The sequence below is a fragment of the Sciurus carolinensis genome, unplaced genomic scaffold (genome assembly GCF_902686445.1).
Source record: "Sciurus carolinensis unplaced genomic scaffold, mSciCar1.2, whole genome shotgun sequence".
Taxonomy (NCBI): domain Eukaryota; kingdom Metazoa; phylum Chordata; class Mammalia; order Rodentia; family Sciuridae; genus Sciurus; species Sciurus carolinensis.
Genome location: NW_025920164.1, coordinates 839,518 through 853,181, shown reverse-complemented (window position 1 = coordinate 853,181; position 13,664 = coordinate 839,518). Strand labels below are relative to the sequence as shown.

At 41.9% G+C, this 13,664-nt stretch overlaps 1 pseudogene; it reads right to left on the bottom strand.

The window, feature by feature from the left end:
• Positions 1-8,464: 8,464 nt before the first annotated feature.
• LOC124974670 (anomalous homeobox protein-like) lies at positions 8,465-12,859 on the bottom strand (annotated as a pseudogene).
• Positions 12,860-13,664: the final 805 nt, after the last annotated feature.

Sequence of the window (13,664 nt, the reverse complement as noted above, 5' to 3'; positions counted from 1 at the left end):
TTCAGGGAGAGGCCTTGTAATAGATGAAGTCTGAAAAAGAGGCATGGGCCATGAGTAGTTCCACCTTAATCTGCTGTTATAGCTTCAGACATGATATCCATGTGAAGGAAGAAATGAATAGAAAGTGGAAGGAACAGAAAAATAGGAGAAAATTATTACACTACTTCAAATATTGAAGGGACAGTGTAAAAAGGAATGAATTTTGAAGATATTTCATAGGCAAGATTGAGAAGAATTTCAGTTTGGTTTGAGGAATAAATAGGTAATAAAAATGAGGAAGAGACAAACCAATAAAGTGACTACAAGTCTGGCAATATTTTAGAAAAAATAGCTAATATGCATTCAGGTCTTTCCGTGTGCCAAACAGTCTGGGCCACTCATCATGTCTTCTTATTTAATGCTACCAGTATTTCTGTTGTAAAGATGAAGAAACAAAGGCACAGAGACATTGCCCAGTTTACCCAATATCACATACTAATAAGTGGCAGAAGCTGATTCAAATTTAGTTTGTATTCTTAAACACTACTCTCACTGACTTAGAGCACCAGGGAAGAGCAGCTTTCTTGGAAAAGAAGCATTGGCTGGGGATGACTAAAATGGAAATGGTTGTCAAGTCCAGATATGGGCATAGAGAAAAGTAGGCTGAGGACAGAAGTCTGGCCTATGCTGCAATGTAAAAGTTACTGTGGTCCCCCTCCCTTGCCTCCAATCCCCCAATCCCCCCACACAAAAAACTGCCCTCAGTTAGGAACTGATGTGCCTTTCTGTCAAACATATTTTTTTCTTGGTTTCTAAAAACTGATCCCAGTTATCTCAGGCCAGTCATCCCAAACATTCTTTTGATGCTACAGGGTTGATCTGTCCATTCCTACTCTATAGATTAGATGGTGACAGAAAATGGAAGAAAATAAAAATCCAGTGACAAATGGGGTCCAACCTGGAGCATTGGCCTCCAGCTTTGCTTGCAGCTTCTGCCAGACATTTGTCACCAACATTAGCTACTATCTGGACCACCTGTAGGATCTTTTATATTCATTATAATTTATACTGTTATCACTTCCATGTCTAGTAAATACCCATTCTGTGAAGAAAAAACTGGGGAATGTAGTACAGAGTCAATAAAAAGGACTGAGAAACTTTCCAATAAAGATAAGCTAGTCACGAACTGTGACAATTAAGTGTACAAAAATAAGAAGATAGAAACAAAATTTAGTGATGTATTTTAAAACATTAGACAAGACTAATGAAACCAAAAGTGATTCTTTTGAAAATATCAACAAGAGAGATAAAGACCCAAACAGGAAAGTAAAAAAACACTAACAATGAAAATTCAATACCTGCTCTCTTCTAGTGTTCACTCCAAGTCAATGAGAATAGTGGTTAGGAGAATAAATAAAAGAGTATAAAGTATATATAAAGAATTTGAAAACACAGTTGTAGTGGTTAACATTTTGGAAAAAAATTAAAATTTTAAAGCACCAGGAAAGAAACAGAACCTTGAATACACTAATAACCATTGAACACATTGAAATAGTAATTAAGAAACCCTTTAGTACCTGCCAAAGTAAGAACTTGGGAAATTTAGTATGGATAAATTCCAATCAGAGCTTAAGATTAGGTGTTTGCTTATTAGCTGTGACCTTTATGTAATCAGTACTTTAACTGTATGCTCATTTGTAAAATGGAGATGATTAAATTTACTTTGTAGCCCCTAGATATCAAATAAAATGACACCCTTTGATAAGTAAGAAAGAACAGAGGTAAATAAGTTACTGAAATAGTTTGAAAAGTGCAAAAATATATTTACTTGTTTTGCAAATATTTATTGTACTTCTAACAGGTGCCAGGCTCTGCAGGTTGATATTTAGTGCTGAAGTTTAATATTTAAACTATGGTCTAAATAGGAATTATGCTATAAGACAGTATAGAGGATCATTTTGACACATATCATGATAGGCAATAAATATCTAGGTGCAGAAAGTCAGGTAATAATAGGAGGTCTTTACTTCAGCTTGTTCAGTTGGGAGCACAAATGATGGATTTGCTTCTGTCCTGACATTTGTCATATATACCTTTTTATCATGCTATTTATCATCTTAGTTGGTAGCAATATAAAAATTAACTTTACACTGTTTTTTTTTTCTTATGAGTCATCGTTGGAATAAGTTTGATATTATTTTTAAACAAAATTTTTTTCAGAGGATGGGGTTACAGCTCAGTTGTAGAGGTATTGTCTAGCATGTGTATGGCACTGAATTTGATTCTCAGCACCCATATGAACAAATAAAGGTACATTAACAACTAAAACAAAAAAATAATCTATTTGTACACAGTGAATCTGAATGCATTCTGCTGTCATGTATAACTAAATAGAACCAATAAAATATTTAAAAATACTTTATCAATTCTAAAAGAGATACTTCTAAATACCTCAAGATTAACCATCCTCATTTTCAGTTTACTGAGAAAAATCTTTGTAGTGCTCTGGAAAACTGATGACAAATTCCAAAATATAGTATTAGAAATTGCCAATTTATAAAGAGTCTAATTTAATTTTTTTCCTCATTATTTGAAGCACATCAACATTCCTAGATAGCCTAGAACATTTAAGAACAGTATTTGAATATGATTTGGTAACATCTAAATTATGTACTTTTTTCTAATAACCTGTCATATAGAAAAATTAAGGACATTTTATGGACTTTATTCTTCTTTGTTCTAGGTAATCTTGCAATTGTCATCTGCAAATGAATCTATAAAATGAATTGGCAAATGATCAATCACAGGGATTCCAATCCATTTTATAGAGAACAAAATTACTGTGGTCAGTTTGGGAATGTAAGGAACCCCATTTTTCCCAAGGGATTTGTAATAATTATTTTAATTTTTTGCCCCCTGCAGTTTCTCACCCTGCTTAAAATTCACATGCTAGTGCCAATCCCCAGTCTGGACAGAGCTTCTTCTCCAGTACTGCTTTCTTAGACCTTTCAGAAATCCTGATGACATCTGACTGCAATTAAGGGCTCACTAACTGATCAAATTTGTCCCCCTTAGCTAGTGTACCTGTGTCATGAGAAGAACATTGTGAAGAACATTGTCCATTTGTTTTGCACTTTTCATAGCATGGATAGTATGCATTTATGTTAACATTTTAAAAACTATTTTTATATATTCAAGTATATATGAAAATTTGTGTTGCATAAAGTGAATTTTAATGGTTTTGTTTTTATATGCTCTTAGCTCTTAAGCACTGAACATTGTTGACAGTGAAGAAACTTTCTTAACATTCTTATTGTAAGTAATAAGAATGCAAAACTTTTTTCTCTTTAATTCTGCATATGCTAAACTCTGCTTGTATACACATTATAAGCAGCTATGCCTTTTTTGCCTTTAGTTTTATGTAAATGATTTATATATTTTTATTATTAAGAGAAAATGTTTGAAAGACAAGAATTAGTATCAAAAAACTAATAAAATTTCATTACTTTTTACAAGTAGGCAAAATATGAAAACATATTCACATAACTTTTTCCTTTTAGCTTTCAATTGTATAAGAATTGCCTTTAAATCTCTTGTCAATTGAAATTAAGTAAATGTGATATCTTAGTAACATTTTTATAAGAGTAAACTAAGCCATACTTAGACAATAAAAATTCATAAAATAAAACATTCTAAATAGCATTTTTAAAAATTTGAAGCCACTTAGATGTTCATGTCTTTTTTCCTTCCTAACAGAAATCTGAAATGAAAAGTCACCAGTCCATAGCATTCAGACTGCTATATTTTCTGGGTGAGCATACTGTGATTTAAAATGATTAGCTCTGATTTTTCCTACAGATATATTTTTCCAATTTGATATATTTATTGTATCAATAGGAATTGGGTTTCTCTAAATACCTGGAACCATAATTAACATTTAAAAATTTAATATTTTGAAAGCTTACTAGTGATGAACTCAAACAACAAAGAAACCATTTTGTAGCACCTTTGTGAGGATAGTCACAATTTTTGATGGATCAAAAAATGTACTGTAATATAAATATAGATTTAGATAATGAAGGCATTTTTTGTGGAAAGTGAGACATAATAAACTGCTTTATGTTTTACTAAATTGATGCTAACAATGGAAGAAAACCTGCAAAAATTCTTTAGGAATCACATAATTGTGGAAATACCTGCAGATACAACAAAGAAATTAATTTGTGGAGTTTAGAACAGTGATTAAAAAAACATTTTATGCTCTGTAAAAAAAAAAAAATTAGTAGGCACCATTCCCATGGTCCCAAACCTATACATGAAGCAGAAATTTTCCAAAGTACATAAACTAGAAAGTGCCCATTTCAGATTAGGTTAACTGTAATCCTTAACTGCAAAGTAACAAAAACCAACTTGAAATATGACTAAATAAGTGATCCAAACCAGGCATTAAATGGCAGGGATTATGAAAAGACTAAAAAGTAAACTTTGTAAAGAAATATTTCTCTATTTCAAATACTGAAATTAGACTCGTTAGAAATTCATATTTTCAATTCTTCTCTCTGTTGCGTGGAGACACAGGCTTTTATGGAAAAAATTCAAAAACTCCAGTAAGCTTTACCTGTAAATAATGGGACTGGCTCCAAAGTCCCCAAATAGACATGACTGGTATTCCATCCTAGGTTAAATCTTTACTAAAATAAATGGAACTGATTCAGGAAACTGACAATTCCTGAAAGTCAAAGGTGTGAGTTAGAAGAGATCAAAGGGGGAGAATACGAGATGGCAGACTAGAGGAAGGCTGCTTTCCTTGTTGCTCCATAACTCCAGGTTCAAACAGAGGATATCTGTTTCTTGGTGAGGCAGTTTTTGTTGCTTATTGATCCCCTGCTGTTTACCCCATTTGTCTGCTGTGATCACCTGTAGTCTGCCAGCATATTGATGCCTTTTTTGAGTGCAGATTTCTCACTATCAGGCACCAATCATCCACCATTTGCCTGCCTCTCACCTGTCCATCACCTGCCTTACACCTATCCATTGCCCAACGCACGAGTTTCACCTCCTGATGTTGGGAAAACAGTCAGCAAACTGATAGCTGACCGCCAGTGAAGAACCAGCTTCCTGCTGTTGCCTATAAGTTTGCTGTTACAGTACCTGCGGGTTTGATTACACGTGACTGCCACCATTTTGACACAAAAGCCAGGCCCTGTAGGACCCCTGGCTGGACTGACTGAGCCCCATCTCCAGGATCCCTCAGCCCGACCAATCACTCCCTTCCTCTGGGGCCCTCACATTGACTGACTGCTGCCTACCACCAGGACCCCCAGGCCAACTGACTGCATCCTTATCACCGGGACCCCAGATTGACTGATTGCACCCGGTCTCCAAGATCCCACAACCACACCAAACACAACCAATCTCCAGGACCTCTGCCTGACCAACCGCATCCCACCTCCAGGACGTCCAGCTGACCACATCCACACCATGAGCTGCAGCTCCCCATTTGCCAACACATTTGGAAGCCAGAACAGCCAACTTGGATAATCCTGGAAGCCAGAGCTCTGATCTTTAGGTGGGGCAAATTCCATCCTGAGACACATGCTGGAAGCTTGAAGCTCATTGTCAGGTACCTCTCATGCATCAGGCTACTGAAGTCTGGCAGGTTTCATTACTATATGACTGTTATGCTGTAGATTTTCTTTTTTCTCCTTATTGAAAAAATTTAATTTTTTATTTCTTTACTTTCCTTGTTCTCTTTTCCTTTTGTTTACCTGTTCCCTCAGAGTTTCTTTCTCCCTTTTTTGCATGCTAACATCCAATTTCTTTTGATTACACTCTCATACTTTCTATTATCCAGAACTTATGTATATTATTTTCTTATCCCATTAATAGCCACATTCTACATCCCTCTGCATCCTCTTTGTCCTCCATTAGAAACTGCAGACCTTATTGCAAATCTGTTTGCTTTACTGAAGATAATATTTGAACTCATTCTGTTTATTATGACAATTTTGTTATTGTCTTCATAGGGGCTATTTGGTCTAGGATTGCATAGTGTCTGAACTGGACACTGCTAGTATTGATCTCCCCTTAAAGAAAAGGTTTTGGAAACCTATAGGGCCACTATAAGCCTATAGGGGAAAATTTGCATTACTCCAGATCTGCACTGCTAGAGGGGAAGATACATGAACAACATGAAAAAACAAGGAAAGAAAATGATGCAAACAAATCTAGATTCTATATTAATAGAATGCAATGACAGTATGTTAGAAGAAATGTCAGAAAAGGACTTCAGATTATACATGATTAAGATGATTCACCATGCAAAGGATGAGATAAGAGAGCAAATGCAGGCAATGAATGATAATACCAATAAGGTGAAAGAGCAACTGAAGGAAGCAAAAATAATTTCAACAAGGAGATAGCGATTCTCAAAAAAAAACCAAATGGAAATCCTTGAAATAAAGGAAACAATAAATCAAATAAAAAACTCAATGGAAAGCATCACCAAGAGACTAGACTACTTGGAAGACAGAACCTCAATGACGACAAAATATTTAATCTTGAAAATAAAGTTGCCCAAACAGAGAAGATGGTCAGAAATCATGATCAGAATCTCCAAGAAGTATGGGACATCATGAAAAGACCAAATTTAAGAATTATTGGGATTGAGGAAGGCACAGAGATACAAACCAAAGAAATGAACAACATAGTCAATGAAATAATATCAGAAAATTTTCCAAACCTGAAGAATGAAATGGAAAATCAAATACAAGAGGCTTACAGAACACCAAATGCACAAAATCACAACAGATCCACACCAAGGCACATTATAATAAAAAATGCCTAACATTCAAAATAAAGATAGGATTTTGAAGGCCATGAGATAAAATCATCAGATTACATATAGGGGAGACCAATACGGATAGCAGCTGACTTCTCAACCCAGACTCTAAAAGCTAGAAGGGCCTGGACCAACATATTTCAAGCTCTGAAAGAACATGGTTGCCAACCAAGAATCCTATACCCAGGAAAACTAACCTTCAGATTTGAAGATGAAATAAAATCCTTCCATGATAAACAAAAGTTAAAAGAATTTACAAATAAAAATTCTGCACTGCAGAATGTTTTCAACAAAATATTCCTTGAGGAGGAAATAAAAACCAACAATGTAGGTCAGCAAAGGGACTCTCATCATCCCTGTATCATTTTAGGAGATCATGGGAACATGCCTGAGGCCACACACCTGAATGGAGCTGGGCCTAGACATAATCTTGTCATGGGTGGTGTCAGGGGAGATGTTAATGTCACAATCATGCACAGAAAAGGAGAGAAATTTACAAAATGCAGTGACAAAACCAATTGGGGACTGGCCTGGGTAGCAGCCCCACACTGAATAGCCTGGCCTGCCTATGCTATCCTTATCCTGGTATTGAGATCATGCCTCAGGACAATTGAGCACAGAGGAAAGGGGGATTTCTCAACAATACTGATGAGGAGTGGGACCTCTGGCCACTGCTGACTCCATGAAATAAGAAACTGACTCCCAATGGTAAATGAGTCCCAGAGACAGCTGGATCTCTAGGTGGCAGGTATATATGCTTTTCTCTCCAAGACTATCACCCTGATCTCTGAAATACACATGAAGTCAGGGGTATGTAGGTGAGCTGCAAGGAACAAGCACAGCAGCAGAGGAAGCTCCCACTTCCAGGTCTCTGATGTGGGTGCCTTGCTGGTGACATCTTTCCCATATCCTGGGGTCACACCAGTCTCTGACCAGGTGCCAGGGTTAGGGCCCAGAATACTCATATCCACTCAACACCCTGGTCTACACCTAAGAAAGAAAGGGAACTGAATAGGCATAATGGTCCCACAGCCTGAGGAGATGACACTCCCTGGCAGCCAGTGGCTTTGGGTTTTGAGGGATACAGGAATGTCTTGGGCCAGGGCCAATGTCCTCCAAAATCCTGGGATGGTCTCTGGGAACTTTGGAGACTCAATTTCCTCACATTCTGCTAAAAGAGATCAGAGGAGGAAAGGGTTATTGAGCCTGCAAGTCAGCAGATGAGTGCAGATATATTGACAAACAGGAGTGGCCACTGGGCACCTGGACATGTTGTCTTTGTCCCTTCATCTGAATTTGAGCTGATCCCATCCTGTAATTATGAGCTCAGCACATCCCAAACCCATAGCTTGGCTCAATTCTCAGATCTATTCATTGCCTCTTCCCTCTGGCAACATAATGCACCTGTCTCCAAACTCACTCCTGAACTCACAGTCACAGTTCCACCTGAGTCCTCCCAAGTCAGCCTGTCCTTATCACAAATCAGACCCAGGGTCAAAGAGTAGAAATGCTTGGCCACTCTCCTGTCCACTGAGGCCTGTAAATGCAGTCAGAGTTGTCAAGGCAGCTGCCTGAGTGCCACATGGTCTCAGAACTCTCCTCAGCACTGAGAAGTTCTGTGAGTTCTGGCATGGCCTCCAAGGCTTACAGTATATGCTGGAAAAGTATCTTATGGTGCCACTGGTAATAGGCAAAACAGTTATACACCTGCTCAGTTGTCAAGCTTGTCTCTGAAGCCAAATTCTCCTGCCCAAAAATACATCTATCTTTGGAATACAGGAATTCACAGAGTTGGCTAAGGTAACTCATGTTCACCAAGTAAGTGGTGTCAGCCCTGCTAAGCTTTCCAAGGACAGCAGAGCAATAGGCCATGCAGTGCTTAACTGAAGAGAGGGCTGTGTGGTGAGCATGTGCTGGGGAGGCAGAGCAGGTCCCTGTGGACAGGACACATGGGCCAACTTCATGTGTTGACCCCACTCCCAGCCAGATGTGAACCCTGCCTCCCAAGTTGACTCCAACTACACCCAGCTGAACTCCAGAGCACCCAAAGGTTAGATGTGGAACATCCTGCTCCATGAAGGGGCAAGGCCTGAAGATTCTCTTGACCAGAGCCACTTCTTTGCCTGGAATTATCATAGGTCTAGTTTTCTAAGGCTCATCTCAGCTCTGGGAACCCCTGCAGATTAACCAGGGTGAGAAGCGGGCACACCCCATGTAAGAAAACAACCCTGGAGGGAAGAGTTCAAGGAGACATGGCACCAGTAGCAGGGGGACAGATCATTGGAGGAGACTGGGGGACAGGGAAGGCACTGAGGAGAGAGGAAAAGATGGGCAAAGGTGAGTAAGCTACCTGGTGGAGTGGAGCACCTGGAGGAGAGGGGCAGTCACCTGGGAAGAGTGAGTACAGGAAGGAGATTAGGGAGCCCCCTCAGGATTGGAGAAGCCACAATGGGAAAAGCCACCTTTTGCTATGAGGAGCACCTGTGGAGTGGGAGAAACAGCCTGAGTGGAGGTGGGGAGAACCTGTGCTTGTAGAGGTAGCTGCTTGGGACTGGGGAGAGTTGCCAAGGGGGAGATGGGGAGCTGTCTTGTGGTCAAGGTACTTGCCTGAGGTGTGAAAGAAGCACCCTATTGTTCTTGGGAAACTTTTGAGGGTGCCAGGGAGTCAACTGGGGTGGCCTGTTATCTTTACCTGCTAAACCTGGCTGGGTTTGGTGGTCATGGTAATGTAAATCCTCCAGCCTCTGGCACACCTGTCTGAGTTAGTGCCAGCTCTTGAGTCCTTTGGGGTAGATGGAGTAGGGTGGTTGGTTCCTGGATGAAGACAGTGAGGATGGAGGTTTCAGACCAGGATCCTCCACATATTTCCTGATCAGGACCAGCTCTCTGAGGATGATGACACTCATCACCCTGAACCTCCATCCACAAACCTCCTTCTAGGGGACATCTCTCCTGTCCACAGTCTTTCCCACCATAATGCACATTCCCTAACAAATAAGCACAAAGTTCTTCAAAGAGTCTGTCTGAGGAGTCCCTCTGGGCCATGCACCCTGCTGGCCCACTACTCTTCCCAAACCCACATTCCTCCTCAAGCCCAGACCTGTGAGACACAGTGGTTCTCAACACACTGCCTGAGACTCACTTCCTGTTCACCCAATTGCAATCTGTCTTGCCTTCCCATTGCCTTCCAGTACTTCCCTCCATGATCTACTCCTGTTCATTCCTTGCCACACTTCCATTCCTATCACCATGAGAGGCTCCCTGAGGCATAGATATGAGACACACTTGCTATCCAGGTCCACTGTCACTAACCACAGATTCTATCATCCACCCAGGCTCATGTGTCAGATGGGAGGAGATGGTCATGAACATGACCTCAGCCACCTACTCCTGAGGAGGCAGAGGGAGTGCGGCTTGGGCCTGGCTCACAGTCAGCAAGAAATGCTGACGCCATACTGCTTATGGTATTGTGGCTGTAAACTCTTGCTCTTCCCAACAGTTCCCCACTGAGGTCTTTGTGGTACATGCAACCCCTTGGCACCCCTGGTGGAACCAGTGCAGACATATGCCACAGAACCTCTTAGGCAGCAGTAGCTCTATAGGTTGGTCAGCACCACCACACTCAGCCTCCTCACATCCATGTAGTAGTGGATGTCATTCCAGAGCTGCACCAGCTCCTTGCTGCCTCCTGGCACCTGGCAATTCTGGAAGAACATGCTGAGTCCTAGCTGCCCTCAGCTCCCTGGCTGACAACCCTGCAAACCAACCTTGGGGAAGGGAGTAATGTCTGGGATTGAACACGCTAATCATCAAATCCACAGTGTGGTGAAGTGGAACAGGTACTAAAGTGCCCACAAGGCTCTGAGGAATTGCCCTGAACACCCAGGCACATTTCAAGCCATGCTGAGCACCTCACCGCACCCTTCAAGTAGCCAGACCTGTCAAACCACCTTGACAATCTTCACCTTTCCCAACAGAGGATGTTTCTCAGCTGCACAGGTGAAGAAGTTAAAGCATGGAGAGATGCCTAACAACCAATTTTTGGTGCACTTCTAGGGTGACAACACTGTCAGTTCCACAGGTTTTGGACCCAAGGGGCCAGTGTTGACCCACACCTTAAGTGAATGACCACCCAGTAGGGCCAGGCATTCAGATGCTAGAAATGTTCAAAGTTGAGTGGAATAAAGGGGGCTCTATCCTTGCCCAGTAACAGCTCACTCATCCTGAGCCAGATTTGACCAACAACGAAGTATGCCCAGGCTGGCACTTCCAGTAACCTGTGTGGTCCCTCCATTTACTAATCCCTGACAGCCCACCCTGTTGCCTCTGGTACCATGTCCACAGAACTGGCAGAATTTATTGGAAATTACATGCCCTATTCTCTGAGGTTGTGATTCCATTGCCCCCTGCCATTTCAGAACACTACTGCCTGCCCTGACCCAGATGCAGGACTTGGCTCTGGTAAGAAGTCCCTGCACAGGACAGGTTCTGCCCTGTGCTAGGTGCAGTGGCCATGTTCCCTCATCTACATGTTGCATCATCAGACATACCTGTGAAGCATCATGACTGAGGTTATAACCCTCTCTGGGGCTTCTCCTCAGCAAGATGAGGTAAGGCAGGTCACAGCCTCTGGCAGAGGGAGAAAAATATCAACAGGTCCTAGACAGAAATGTCTTGGGAGTTCTAGGATGAGGAAGAGGTTACTTATCCTTTAAGGAAACTGGGGGCCAGACACAGGACTAAAGAGTGGGCAGGCCCAGAGACAGTCCCTGGGGGTCCTGCCAGATGTACACCTTCTCTTTACAGATCCCTTTGGCTGCTGGGTGGACTTAGCAAGGCACTAAGAAACTTAGTGTGTCCCTGACTCAAAATTAAAAATAAAAATAAATGAATGAAAAGGTTTGAGATGTGACTCAGTGGTTGAGTGTCCCTGGGTTCAATCCCTGGTACCAAAAATATCCCCTTTGGGCCAGACATATCACTATTTGGAAACTGCCCAGAATCACCTGGACACACTTTAATCATATACACCACTGTTTAGAGAGGAACATGAAGCACAATCCTCATATTAGATGGGCAAATAAAGATTACAAGTGGCTCTCTATCAATAAGGTCAGGTTGTGATGCCAAACATGCTGAGATCCAAGATACCACCAGATGACTGGAGAGACACTTCTGGTCTTCAGAGTGTGAGCAATAGAAAGTCTGGTTGTTCATTTTCAGAATCTAGTATTCAGCCTTAATTGGATCCAATTGTAACCCTTCCCTTTTCCCTGCCCTAATTATAAAATTAGTCAATTGAGTAGACTGTAACCCCAAACTCCTCAAGTCAAAGTGAAGGGCAGCACTGCATTAGGTTAGAGATAAAGGCAGGTGGACAACCCACCCAGGCACTTGCTAGGCAGGTTCTGGTAGCATAGCCTTCTATCAGAAGTAAAGGTTTGCCTTGCCCACTCACTTTTGGGCATGGTATCATTTTGTGTGCCACCTCCTTATTTCTAACAAGACTTACTTACTGCAGATTGAGATCCTAGGTTTACAAGACAAGGATATAGCTCTCCAAAGGTGGATCATGTCTCATCCATTGATTTTTTTTCATTATATAGCACAGTGCAGCACAGGACGACCACTGAACATGGACTTGTTGATTAGGTAGTTTACTTCCTGGTTCCATGACAGTTAAAGTTGATCCAGTGAGGGTAGGTCACCCTGACTGAGCTCATGTTCTGTTGGGTTTAGTGGAAGCAGAAGGTGGAGACTTCTGCACCCTGCTCCACCACCCAGGCTTACCTCTAGAAGCCAGCAGGTTGCCTGCAGGTTCTCCTGCTAGACCAGGACACAAGCACACAGCAGGACCACATATACATTGTCCAGGAGGTGCAGGTGGAGTTAGCTTTCCAGAATGGCAGCAACTAATGGCTGTGCCTTGGCAAGGTCATCCTGGATGTGTTGGCACAGCATGCCTGCCAGGATCACCAGCTCTGCTGGGAGCTGTAAGCAGCCCTCACACTCCTTCAGTTGTGCCAAGAATCTCTGCATCCTGTCCATCACAGAGCTTGTTCTTCCCATCTATCAATCTTCAGACCAAGTCTGTGTGATATGTGACCATGAGGGCAGCAACACCAGCACAGGACAGTAAGAGAAACCTGAGAGAGGAGACCTACATCACTTACCTTCTAGAATTTTCTTCTAAACACCCTAATGGTTGATGGTGCAAAGCACTGACCTGGGTGCTGTCTAGAGCCATCCACCTGGGGTCTGATCTTCTCCCCTATCCCCTGTACTTATCCACAGGTCCTCTGGTCTGGCCTTCTCCTTTCTCCTCACCCCTTCTCCTCCAAGGGATGAACCTCTCCTCTCATTCCTGGTGTGGCTTCTGGTTCACCAGAGGCCCTGGGCTGTCAGATGGGCAACAAGGGTCCACCTGACTTCACAAGCATACACCCTATTCACAGCAGAGATATAGCTATTGCCAGCACCAGCCCCACTAGTATGATAAACACATTTGCTGGATCAAACTCTTACTGCAGAGCACCCCACCAAGGGGGGATATCTCCACATGGGGGCTGTGGGAGCTTGCTGGTGATAAATTTTGAGACATAACAACTTATTCATTGCCTAATTTGCTTCTGGGGATACTCTCCTGAAAGTGAGGATTGAATATGCCTTCTGGAGGCAGGGAATTCTGCCTGTTTGTGCTCCCTGACTGTGGGACTGGCTTGGTGAGGTTGTCCCTAGCAGGGACTGGGTACACTCTAATTTAATCTTTGTCCCCCAGTCCCTTGACTAAAGGGAGCTACAAAGATTTCATGGTGAGGTACAGAACCCTCTCAGGATCCAGGTT